The 13,357-nt window shown below is 41.6% G+C and overlaps 1 long non-coding RNA gene across 1 annotated transcript in view; it reads right to left on the bottom strand.

Annotated features, from left to right (window-relative positions):
* Positions 1-219: 219 nt before the first annotated feature.
* LOC138749823 (uncharacterized) overlaps positions 220-13,357 on the bottom strand; it is a 40,520-nt gene continuing 27,382 nt past the window's right edge. Inside the window, exon 3 of the long non-coding RNA XR_011348879.1 lies at positions 220-294. This is a non-coding gene — a long non-coding RNA (uncharacterized lncRNA). The remainder of the gene's footprint in view (positions 295-13,357) is intronic.

Genomic DNA, 13,357 nt, shown 5'->3' with positions numbered 1-13,357 from the left:
AGGTCCAGAGATCTTTCTTTTAAGTAACATAAGAAGTAAAGAATTAGGCCTCAAATTGGATAAAGCGCAAAAAAGATTTATTTTGATAGCCTTAGAGGTAGCAAAAAAATGTATAATGTCAACTTGGAAAATGGAAGAGAGCCTGAGAATACAACAATGGTACATGGAAATGAATAAATGTATTCCATTGGAAAAAATAACATATAATTTAAAAAATAAAGTCACATTGTTTGAACAAATTTGGGAACCATACATGGAACATAACAGCGAGAGCTTGCCGATGACCTCCATCCCCTAAAATGATAAGAAGACAAAACGACTTGATTCAATGTGTAACAAATAGATGACGCATTTTTCTTGTTTATTTTCCTTTGTGTGAAGATACTGTTTTATGGTTTTATTGTATTATATATGTTGAATATTTATGGGTTTTAGAGGGGAGGGAGGGAAAGGGGAGAAAAAGGGAGAAAATGCCATTGTGTATACTTAATGAGAAACGTTTGTAGATATTTTGGTTGATATGGTTTACATTGTGAAAAATAAAAAAATATATTTAAAAAAAACTTTTATGACATTCTTACTTTCACCAGTGGCCTCTCCACTGACAATTTAAATCCCAGACAATACTTAATTTACCTCAGTTCAATTGGAAACCTAACTCAAAATTTACATAAAGCTCAGGGACATAAGTCCAGAAAACTCAGAATCAGAATTTATTGTCAAACATGTCATGAAATTCGTTCAGAATTCAAAGTGGTTTGGGGGGCGTGGCAAGATGGCGTAGGGAGCGGACGTGCCTTCCCGGTCTCCCCCAGGCAGTTATATAAATACCCGTTTTAAGAATATTTCTTTTCTGTTAAAAGTCTTTGTTTTGTTTATCAATTGTTTTTAATTTAAAATGGCAACAAAGATTAAGGAAAATAGAGTTCAAATACAGAACAAAACTACACTCTCCGACTTTGGAAGAAATTCAGCCTACTTGCCCAGACAGAACCACGGAGTCAAGGCTGGAATCTTCTTAAGAACGGAGCTCATTAATTGGACTGTCGGATAAGCTGGCCTTAGACACCCCTCTGAAAGATGGTGATGAATATTGATTTGAAATGTTTTATGAAGATAAATTGCAGTAATTGGCATTGGTTGCCCGTGAGTTTTAAAAATCCAGATAACATTAAAGTTTATTAGTGATTTTTTTTTGAATGGAATATCGTAAGGATGAATTTATTATCTATAAATACAGAACAAAATTACATTTTTTGACTTTGGAAGAAATTTGACCTATTTGCCCAGACAGAGCCGGAGTTGGTGCTGGAATTTTCTCAAGAACAGAACTTATTAAAGTTGATTTCGGACTCCTTTTTGAAAATGGCGACGAATGTTGATTTGAAATATTTGAAATATTTTCTGAAGATAAACATATATGTGGAACTCCTTGACCTGCAATAAGGTTTATCAGTGATTTTTTTTGCATGGAATATTGGAAGAGTGAATTTATTATCTGTGAGTATGCATACATTGCAAACAGATTTTAATAGTTTTGAAAAGGTTTTTTTTAAAACTAAATAACAAGATCAGTTTAATATTGAGAAAATTGGAAAAAACGGAAACTTTATTAAATTTGGAAACTCAGTAGAAAGAAACTATGAACAAGATTGATGATTTATAAAATTAAAGTCGAAGGAGCAATGTCCAAGAAGAGTTAAAAATTTTGAATAAGTTTTTCTTGAAAATAAACAATAATTTCAACTTAACATTGAGAAGATTGACAAAGTGGAAAATTTGATATTAAATTGGGAAACATAGAAGAAAGAACTTATGAATAACATTGATGCTTTAGAAGATCAAGACCGAAGGAATTATGTTCAAGAAAATTTTAAAAGATTTGAAAAACTTTTTTTGAAAGTAAGCTACAAATTCAACTTGAGACTGAGAAGAATGGAAGATTCGGTGTTGAACTGGAATGTTCAGAGGTGTTTTAATTCAGTGGATGAAATTCAGGAAGACTTGAAAAAAAAATTTAAAAAAAACTTTTATTGATTGTAAACAATGTTTAGCTCAGTGTTGGGAGGGTGGAAAGGGTGCAAAATTTAATATCAAGTTTGGATTTTCAAAAAAAAGAGTTTATGAATAAGATTGGTTAAATTGATGGACCGGGGTTTTATGGATATAAGAAATGATGATTTTTCGGTTTATACGTGTGTTTTGTCTGTCTGGGGGGGGGGGGGGGGGGGAGGGGGTGGTACTTCTCTCCCGAAAGTCATAGGCCACTGGTTTATACCACACCCATTTGGGTTTTTGGGAATTAACCACCACAAGGTGGTTTCCTAAGGGGTTAGGGGAGGTGGGGGGGGGGGTGAAAATTTGAAAATTATTTAGTATCTATTATGTAATATTATACTAAGTCAATTTGAAATGAATGTATGGAGATACTATAAATAAATTTAAAAAAAAAAAAATTCAAAGTGGTTTGAAGGTTCAATGTGGTTAGAAGGTTGTGTATGCACTGACAAAAGGCAGAGGAGGAAAAACCCAACACCCAACCCCAACCCACCAATTTTCCCCTGCAACCGCTGCAATCGTGTCTGCCTGTCCCGCATCGGACTTGTCAGCCACAAACGAGCCTGCAGCTGACGTGGACTTTTTACCCCCTCCATAAATCTTCGTCCGCGAAGCCAAGCCAAAGAAGAAAGAATTCAATGTAGTTAGAAATCTTGTGATGTGGTGCGAGAGGAACAACCTGAGTCTCAGCATGGACAGGACGAAGGAATGATCGTGGACTTCAGGAGGACCAGGAACGACCACCCTCCACTACACATCAACAGCTCTGCAGTGGAGAGAGTGGAGAGCACCAAGTTCCTTGGAGTTCACTTAACTAGTGACCTATCTTGAACATTCTGCAACTCCTCATTTACCAGGAAAGCACAACAGTAACTGCACATCCTGAAAAGACTGAAGCAGGCAAGGCTACCAGCTACCATATGTCAAACTTCTAAAGGAGATTTGTGTATTCAATGTGGTTAGAAGGTTGCCTATAATGTGTCTATTTACATTAATCCTACACAAATCCCATGTGATTATAGACAACAGGAGGTGCTGGAGTTGGCCAATTGGCCCGTGAAACCAGCACTGCCATTTTTCAGATCATGGCTGATCATTCTCTGTCAGTACCCATTCCCTATCTTATCCCCATAACCCTTAACTCCTCTGCCCAACAGAGCCTTATCTAACTCCCTTTTGAACATATCCAGCAAATCTGCCCCTACCACCCTCTGAGGCAAAGCATTCCACAGATCCACACTTCTCTAGGTAAAAGAAATTCTCCTCATCTCTGTCCTAAAGGGCCTTCCCTATATTCTTAAACTATGCCCTCTTGTCCTAGTCTCTCCCAACATTGGGAACATGTAATCCAAATTCATCCTGTCTAGCCCTTTGATAATCTTATATACCTCATCCTTCTAAACCCTATCTCTCATAAGCCCAATCTTTCTAACCTTTCAGCATTTGCCAACCCTGCCATCCTGGGAGCTAACCTTGTCAATCTGTGCTGCCCTCCCTCTATAGCGAGTATGTCCTTCCTCAATTTGGGGACCAGAACTGGGCGCAATATTCCAGGTGAGGTCTCACTAGGGCTCTGTACAATTTTGCCTGCAATTCCTTTCAGATTCTCCCATTCATCCACATACTACAGGCAATTTTACAGTTAGCCTACCAAACTACACACCTTGGGCATGTAGGAAAAAAACCAAATCAGCCACAAGAAACCCAAGTGGTCACAGTGAGAACATTCCAACTCCACACAGACTTCCAGAGGTCGGGATTTAACCTGGCTGACTGGAAGCTGCATGACTTGCAGGACCACTCCTCTGCCTCAAGTTGATCCACCGCACCAAACCCAGATGCCACTCATATTTGGCAAAGGATATGCTGTGCTGTGAGATGCATACTCTTTGTGCCACTGCAGCGTGCCAAAGCCCACATTAGCACTGGAAATTTGAGCACTGGCTTCACCATTCATCTGAATGACGCTTGAGAGTGTAGTGACAAGGTGCAGTATGTGAACTGGATGACTGCCTGGAAGATTGGGAAATTCAACATGAGGCATACCTGGTCAGACCAGTTCATCAAGTAGCTATGCCACATTGTCAAGGATGTCTTATGCTGTATTACCAAACCACTGGGATAAATATTCAGTGCGTTACTGCTCCTCTAATTTGCTTCTGTGAATTGTAAATAAATTGTTAAACGTAGGTCAAAATAGCTCTAATAAGGTTTTTCTACCACCAGTGTTGTGTGGATAGGAACTGAAACTGAAGAAGACATTTTAGTACTTCGCATTTTTCTGTTATTGAATAATATGCTTCAGCTAACTGAAGCAGAATATAATTTGATCATGCCATGGTATCCTTTTCATTAATTTTCTTAATTTATGTAAACATAGCACTAAAGCCTATTATTGGTGCAAGGCTGCCCCTGCAGTCCTAGAGGGTAATCGGATGGGAACTTATACCCGATGCTATGTGTAACTGAATCTCAGCTGTAAACCACACTTAAACAGAAGTTCAGCGAGTAGCTAAAAGCAGTCATCTTAGCAATGATATTAAATTCGCAAAATTACTGGAGGAGCTCAGCAGGTCCCGCAGGTACCTTGAGAAAGGGATCAAGCCCAAAAACATTGGTCATATATGTTTGGCTCCTATAGATCCTGGGGCCTGCAGAGTTTCTCCTGCAATTTTGTGTATTTACTACAATTACAGCATCTGTGGGCTTTCAGATTTCCGATTTATTGTCAGAGTGCATACACGACATCACATACAACCCTAAGATACTTTTTCCTGCAGGCGAGGCAGAATCACCATTTATTGGGTGCGCAAAAAATACTGCTCACAATACATATGTAAACAAATAAATAGCTGTAAACAACATGTAAACAAACTATGTGCAATAGGGAGAATTTTTTAAAAATCAATGAAGCGCAAAAGTAAGAGTCCTTAAATGAGTCCCTGATTGAGTTTGTCATTAAGGAGTTTGATTGGTGGAGGGGGAGCAGCTGTTCCTGAACTTGGTGGTGCGAGTCTTATGGCACCTACACCTCTTTCCTGATGGTAGCAGCAAGAACAGCGCGTGTGCTGGATAATGTGGATCCTTGATGATTGCTGCTGCTCTATAATGGCAGCGTTCCCTGTAGATCACACATGTCAAACTCTGGCCCGCGGGCCAAATTTGGCCCGCGATATAATTATATTTGGCCCGCAAGATCATTTCAAAAATGTATTAGAGGTGGCCCGCTGGCCGCCGCGGCAGTATAGCGCATGCACAGTAATACAACAAATCCCAAAATGCATTGGCGTCAGCCCGCTAATCGCCCCCACCTCCTCTGTTTACGTTGCAGGGTCTCACCGAGGACTCTGGTTTTGGGGCCTGGCCGGTGTCAGGGGAAGCCAAGGCCGCTTCCCAGCGCCCGGAACCGGAGGCCTCAGGCCTGACCTCACCAGGACCGTTGCCCACTCCCCCTCCCTGCCGCAGGCCGACCCATGACTCACGGTGACGGGGCCGCTGATCCGCCGAGATCCCGACCTGCAGCGAGAGCCGATGCCCCCGCACTGTCGTTGTCCAACCCGATCGCCCGCAAACCCTGCCCTCCCGCACACAGGCCTGAGTAAGGATTATGAACTTTAATCTCAGGATAAAACGATCTTCCAATTGTTTCATGTCACAGTGATCAATATATTCCTGGTTAAAAATGGTCCTGCACCTGGATACAAGCTCATTAGGCATAAAACTTGAAAAGTGTGTAAATCAAAGGATATCTGTACCAATGGAAAAAGGGCATGGCAAATAACCCTGCTCGAGTTCATGCCCACAATCAGTCACCCATTTGATTGTTTCAGGAATCATGTTATTCTCCCACATTCTCAATAGCCCTCAGATTTTACTATTCGACAGCACACTAGCAACATTTGACAAATCCTCTATAGAGAAATATTATTTATTGAATATTTTATTTCTCATTTGTTAATGCTTCTGGAAAGAGTTTATCCAAAACTATTATTAAACATTTATTTTAATAAGAAAAAGTTTAACATTACATATGTTGAAAGAAGAGAAAACGTGCAGATGTTGTTGAAAATTTTCAATAAATATTTAGTTCGGCCCTCGACTTAGTCCAAGTTTTTGATTTTGGCCCTCCGTGAATTTGAGTTTGACACCCTTGCTGCAGATGTACTCAATAGTGGGGAGGGTTTTGCCTGTGATGTCCTGGACTGTGTCCATGACCTTTTGGAGGGCTTTATGCTCAGGGGTATCAGTGTCCCCATACCAGACTGCATTGCAGCCGGTCAGCACGCTGTCCACTACACTTCTGTAGAAATTTGCCAGGGTTTATGATGTCATATCAAACCTCCGCAAACTCCTGAGGAAGTAGAGGCGTTGATGTGCTTTCTTCACTTTGCCATTATTGTGTTGGGTCCGGGAAAGATCCTCCAAGATAGTGACCCCCAAGAACTTAAATTTGCTCACTCCCCCCACCTCTGATCCCCCCTAATGATCACTGGATCATATACTGCTGGTTTTCTCTTCTTGAAGTCAACAATCACCTCCTTGAGGTGACATTAAGAGCAAGGTTCTTGTTTCATCTTAGCAATAGTGCCTAGATATTGGAACTCACTTTATCCAGGCGTTAAAAATATGATTGCCACTTTGGTCCTTAAGGAACTCCTAATGTGTTTATAAAATGATTTGGAATATTCTGTAATTTTTATGCCAGATTTTGCTCTTAGCTCTTCAAGACGCCGGATAAGTAAATGTCCCATTTGCTTGAGATTGCGTGTTGCATGGATTGGCAAACTGACCACTAGGGAGAGCCAATTTTAAACTTTTGTCGTTTTTAATCTATTTCCAGGATTTTTTTTTTTTTGCTGTTTACTTGAGGTTGCCGGTTACTTGAATTCTAGATAACGGGGACTTTGCTGTACTTTCTTATATTTTCTGTGCTCCTGTCAGACCACATCTTTTTTTTTCTTTGCATGTTCAGCAATGGACATTGGCTGAAAGCCTCAAACTCTTATCAGTACTGCAGGAAGTGTGCAGTGACATCAGGTACAAGATGCTGAGAGAATGCCACTTGCTTTAAGGTGACTTGGCTGATTTGCCAATGGATGTGATTTCACCCAGAATGATCAATGGTGTGATCTGTCCCAGGGGGGGAAAAAGGCCACAGTGGATTCAGTTTCTCAATTTACTGATGGATCCCTGCTCCTGTTCTCCACCTGCTGGCACAGCCATGTACTCACCGAGGCCAACGCAGGGGGATTTGACCACTGGCCAGCAGCAAACTTGACCAAATCGTGGGACAGGACAACATTGCGTAATCCATCTACATTTCATTCAAAGGCTAATGAAGACTTCACAGAGATTTTGAATGGAAATTAGCTGCTCTCTGTGGGAAAACCAATAAAATATAGTATTGTTAATTGTAAGATTGAAGAACCAAGTTTTAATGGTGTGAATTAAGAAGGTGGCAGAAGTAAACGAGATGCTAATATATAATGCTGGAGATTTGCCAATATATAAATTTATTTTATGCTGTTTTTTTTCCAGTGGTGAATAAAATTACATTTTTAGGCCTGTATTTACAAATAATGTCAAACAGACGCCTTTCCTTCACTGCTGTTGCATGATCTCTTGGGTTTGATATGGGTTGATGAGCGCCATGGAAACAGCACTGAGGATTGAAAACACCTAGATTTAATCTTAATTTTTGGTTCTTTTTTGTTTCTTTGCTTTCATCCATCATATTGTCAGCTGTCTTTGCACAAGTGTCATTTTTGGTTGTATCTGTATCTCAGTGAGATCATTTGCGATACGTTATTTTCCATTTTAAGCTACCTTTTCATTCTTCCTTGTTAGTCGAGGGGTAATAGAAGCCAGGCAGATGAGCATAAATCAGACAAAAAAGCAAATGTTACATCAGAATTTACACATTAACTTAAATGGTGGCAGGGTTTAGCAAAGTGGTTAGCGCAAGTGGTTAACATTATCTTAAATGGCGGCAGGGTTAGCAAAGTGGTTAGAGCAACGCTGCTTACAGTACCAGTGACCCGAGTTTGTATCCGGTGCTGTCTGTAAGGAGTTTGTACACTCTTCGTGTGTCTGCTTGGGTTTCCTCTGGGGGGGGGGGGGTCCGGTTTCCTCCTACCCTTCAAAATGTACAGAGGGTGTAGGTCAGTTGGGTGTAAGTGGGCTCATGGGCTGAAAAGGCCTGCTACCATGCTGTATGTTTACATTTAAAATATGGTTACATATCCTAAGGAGCTGTGAAGATCATTATAAGAATAAAATATAATTCTTTTATTTAAACATTAAAAAATATAAAATTTAAAAAATAAAATAAAATATAATGAGCAGCGTGGACTCAATTAGCCATTGAAATGTTTCTGTGGTGTATAACAATTAAACAGGCAGTCATTAAAAAAAAACTATTGCAAGAGATAGTCATAAGTTTGACCAAAGTGATAGCTTTAAGAAGCAACTTAAAAGAAGGAAGAAAGACAACCCTCGAAATCGATTCTGCCCATTGTTGCTCATGTGCTAGCCATTTCTGTGTTTGGAACCAGCAATCATTCCAGTCGTAGAGTTCAACAGCACAGAAACAGAGCCTTCGACCCATCTCGTCCATCCCAATCAAGCCAATTCCATTTGACTCTGTTTGGCCCATATCTCTCTCCACCTTTTCTATCCATGTTCTCGTCTAAACGCCTTTTGAACAATTGTTGCCGCTTTCGCCAGTTCCTCTAGCAGCTAGTACCACCACCCTCCCTCTGAAGGATGGACCCTTCAGATCCCTTTTAAATCTTTCTCCTCACACCTTAAATCTATGCCCTTTGGTTTCAAATTCACCTATTCTTGTAAAAAAAAAGGCTCTATTTAACCTTATCCATGCCCCCTCATGATTTCATAAACCTCCATAAGGTTCCCTCTGCCTCCCGTACTCTAGGCAGAAAGGTCCTAGTCTGTCGAGCCTCTCCTTATGATTCAAGCTTCTTGGTCCCAGCAACATTTTTGCAAATCTTTTTCTGCATCCTTTCCAGCCTAATTATATCTTTCCTGCGGCTGGGTGACAAAAACAACTTGCAATACTCCACAAAATGCAATCTCACCAATGTCCAAATGCAGTCTCGATAAGATTCCCTGCAAACAATCATGAACTTTGCCAAAAAGATATTTGAACAGCTTTAAGATGATTTACACCCTCAAACATGCACAAGAGTAGGTTGGGACCTGTTATCACAACCTTCAACGGAGTTACTGACACTCTACAAGGCCCCAATGACTGAAGACCATCAGTCTTTGAAGGTCTTATGGCAATAACACAACTTTATTTATCAGAAAATATCTGGGACATTGAGAATGGTTCTTTTGCAAGCCGACTGGCAGGTATCACTAACATTCGTACAGTTGTGTAAAGAATACAGAGTATCAGATTACAATGAAAAGAATGGTCAATAGCAGCAAGCAAGACAACATGGTAGCACTATCATGGGGTTAATTCAGGAACCTAATGGTTATGGGGAAGAAATTTTCTTTATGCTTGTTGGTGTATCCTTTCACAGTCTTGAGCCTTTTTCCCGATGGGAGAAGGGAGAAGAGGGTGTGTGCAGGTGGAATGGATCTTTCAATATGTTGCCTGTCGTTCAAGCAGCAGGAGATGAAGATGGAGTTCAGGAGGAGAGGGAAGTTTTTGTTATGTCCTGAGCTTCATTGGAATGCTTTCTTGACGGTTGGGTCATGTATATGTCACAAGTCAATTTGAATGCTGTGGAGAACAGACTGGAGAGGAAGGAAAGAATGTGCAACAATTCACGTAATATGGTGATGAAGTCCAGGCCACAAAGCCATAGAATCAGGGAGATATGCAGGTAGGAACCAATCCCTTTAGCCCACCAAGTCTACATCGACCATCAGGCACTCAATTTTACACAGGATTACTAACTTAACCTATTTTATTCTCACCTTATTCCATAAGCACCCCAAATTTGACCTCTCGTGTACACAATTGGGGGAACTTAAAGTGGCCAATTAACTTACCAACCTGCAAGTCTTTGGGATATGAGAGGAGACTGGTGGTGGCTTCAGCTGAGGGACAATTTAACTTACGTCCTGGGGATTGGTGACAATACAAAACTGGCTGGGCCACGTGATAACAGCTGGGGAGGTACATGTGGTGATATGTAATTACACCACTAGGTCACCAGGGGTCATCACCACAGTACCAACGGAGGCCACACAAAGTCTTGCTGCTGCATTGGAGCTGGACTCAGTGAAAGCTCTAATGAAACAATGGGTCACCAGGTTGAAGTGGGATGCCCTCACTGAATAGAGAGATACCCCTTTTGAGCAAGTTGCTGTTCCCTGTTCGCAGACATGTTACACAATGAGGAGCTCATCTCCAAGCGATTTCATCCCCCAGGAGAAAAGGGATATTGCTTGTGAGCAGCTCGTTGATCTGCCCAAATAAGTCAAGTCATAGGAACAGCAAGGTGGCAACAAGAAATTATCTGTCCACTGTAGGTTCACACATCCCTATTCCTGTCACCTCAGTCAACAGCCCTCAAACTGTACTGACTCAGACAACAGCCCTCAGACTGTGCTGAGAGATGATGACAGCAGGGACCAGACACATGAGATTCCATATCTATCATCTGACTCAGCTCTGGGTCTGGAGATGGAAGCAAGGGGGTGCAGTCAGAGAATCAGCGGATCAATCCACCATATCTACCCTCACCCACCATGGCCACTCAGACAAGATTGTGCCCCACAATGAACCACCTCCTCCTACTCCTACCAGTGCAAATGGGAAGCTAACCCATTGAGGACAGGATCTTCATATGGGACATCAAGGATCTCTGTGCAGATTGGAGGGGTAGACAAGCAGCCTTCCAGTAGCCAGAAGCCAGCCTCAGAGAGGACAATGCATGTTGAGAGAAAACAAGTTTGAAGAGGTTCCAAGAGCAACAGGCCTGAACGCAGGCTGGCTAAACAGTGATGTTTATTCACATGAGTAAGGAAATCACAAAAGGAATAAAAGATACACACACACTCTCTCTCTTGCCGGATTATATGACAAACTCGGATCGGATGTAATGACTACCCAATACTCGCAACAACCCCGCAGAATGATACATTTACAGTCAAGTGAAAATTAAGATACCCACCTTGATACAGTGCAGGCACAACTCTTAACTAAACTAGGGACAGTGATTTCTAGGCCCACAATACTACAGCTCCCATCCATTTGTCTGCACGGCACACCTCACCAATTACTCTCCAGCGTCACCCACGGTTCATAATTTGGAGTGAAGCTAGGGTTCTTCCTAGAAATGAAAGAGGCTTTATGGTGCCATCGCCTGGAGAGTCCGGCCCAGGCATTGATTAGATCATTAAAGGGACCATTGGTCAGGTGTGTGTTGACCTGTGGGTGGGGCTTGACCTTGATTGGCAGGTGATGTGATTTCCGACTAGATTCCAGCTCAAGAGGTCACATGACCCTCTGCAATCCACACGACAATGCAACATATCACTAGGACGCCAAAAATCAGAAATGAAAGGCACCAGAGTGTAATGTTTTAGGCTCAAATGGAAAAATATTCAAATTTTGCATGATCTGTTTTTTTTTTGGTGTTATAAATTACTCTGAACACTTTAGTGCTATTCAGTGAGTTCTCATTTAGGGTAAATCATATCTTTAATTGTGTAGAAATAAGGGACATCTGCTGGCATCAGTGCAGACATTGTCATGTCTTAATTAGAAAGGTTGGTGTTAGGCTGCACGTTCACCACTGTGACTCCCTTTTGAGTTATTATAGCAGCAGCAAAATGCAGAAGGACATACGCTCTGGTAGTTTTACCACTACCTAAGCAACGTAAAGTTATGAAACTGCCCAATAAAGTCTTTAGGCGGCAATAGATTGTCTTTTTCAATAATTCTGAAAGCCAGAAACTTGCCTGAAGTGACCAAAGTTGTGTTGAGTCCTTTTCATGATCGTCAACATTGCACAATATATTTTGTACTTTTATGATGATAATAAATTTGAACTTGAACTATGAAAAGAGAAGAAATGGGCAATACGTGAATCAGGCACACATCTGATGCCAGAAAGACGTGACAAGACACAGAAGTGTCTGACCCATTGACCCAATAGAAGAACATAAGAAATAGGAGAAGGAATTGGGTATCCGGCCGGTCGAGCCTGCTCCGCCACTCAAATAGATCATGGCTGATCTGGCTGTGGACTCTGCTCCACTCGCCTGCCTGTCCCCTATAACCCTTGATGTCCCTACAATTCAAAAATCTAACTATCAGTGTTTTAAATACATATAATGAGTCCCCCTTCACTGCATCCTGGGGCAGAGGATTTCCTGGATTCACTACTCTCTGAGAAACAGACCCTCTGTCATGGAATTTTGAGGCTATGTTTCCTAGTTCAAGTCCTACCTGCCAATGGAAACAATCTTCCTACTCTCTTTGTAATTTTATGTTTCTCTAAGATCCACCTCCCCCACCCATCTTTCTGAATTCCACCGAGCATAGCCCCGAGCTACTCAATTTCTCTTGTTTCTGGAATCGACCTGCTGAACCTCCTCTGCACCACATCTAAAGCCAATCCATCTTCTGCTCAAGTAAGGAGACCAGAACTGCACGCAGTACTCCAGATGCAGCCTCACCAGTACCCTGTACGGTTGCAGTAGAATCTATTTGCTCATGTTCAATCTCTCCAGCAATGAAGAGATCTTGATTACAGTGCTAGCGACCCGGGTTCGTATCTGGTGCTGTCTGTAAGGAGTTTGCATGTTCTCTCCATGTCCCCGGGTGCTCTGTGGTTTTTTTCCATACCTTCCAAAATGTATGGGGTTGTAAGTTAATTTGGGTGTAAACAGCACAGGTTTAAATGGCTGGAGTCAGCTTCTACCAAACAAAATTTAAATTTAACATTTTTTTTTAAAATGACCTGCAAACTAACTTTTAGCAATTCATCCACAAGCCTCTCTGCACAAGAGCATGTTGCAATTTTTCACGTGAAATAATAATCTGATTTATGTTTTTTCATCTAAAGTATATGACCGTGACAGAGGTGCACCAAAGAAAAGGTACAAGGACTGCCTAAAGAAATCTCTTGGTGCCTGCCACATTGACCACCGCCAGTGGGCTGATAACGCCTCAAACCGTGCATCTTGGCGCCTCACAGTTTGGCGGGCAGCAACCTCCTTTGAAGAAGACCGCAGAGCCCACCTCACGAACAAAAGGCAAAGGACCGTGAACTACTCTTTGCAGATGATGCCGCTTTAGTTGCCCATTCAGAGC

The sequence above is a fragment of the Narcine bancroftii genome, chromosome 14 (assembly GCF_036971445.1).
Source record: "Narcine bancroftii isolate sNarBan1 chromosome 14, sNarBan1.hap1, whole genome shotgun sequence".
NCBI lineage: Eukaryota > Metazoa > Chordata > Chondrichthyes > Torpediniformes > Narcinidae > Narcine > Narcine bancroftii.
The sequence above is the reverse complement of the archived record's forward strand: the minus strand, read 5'-3'. Positions and strand labels throughout refer to the sequence as shown.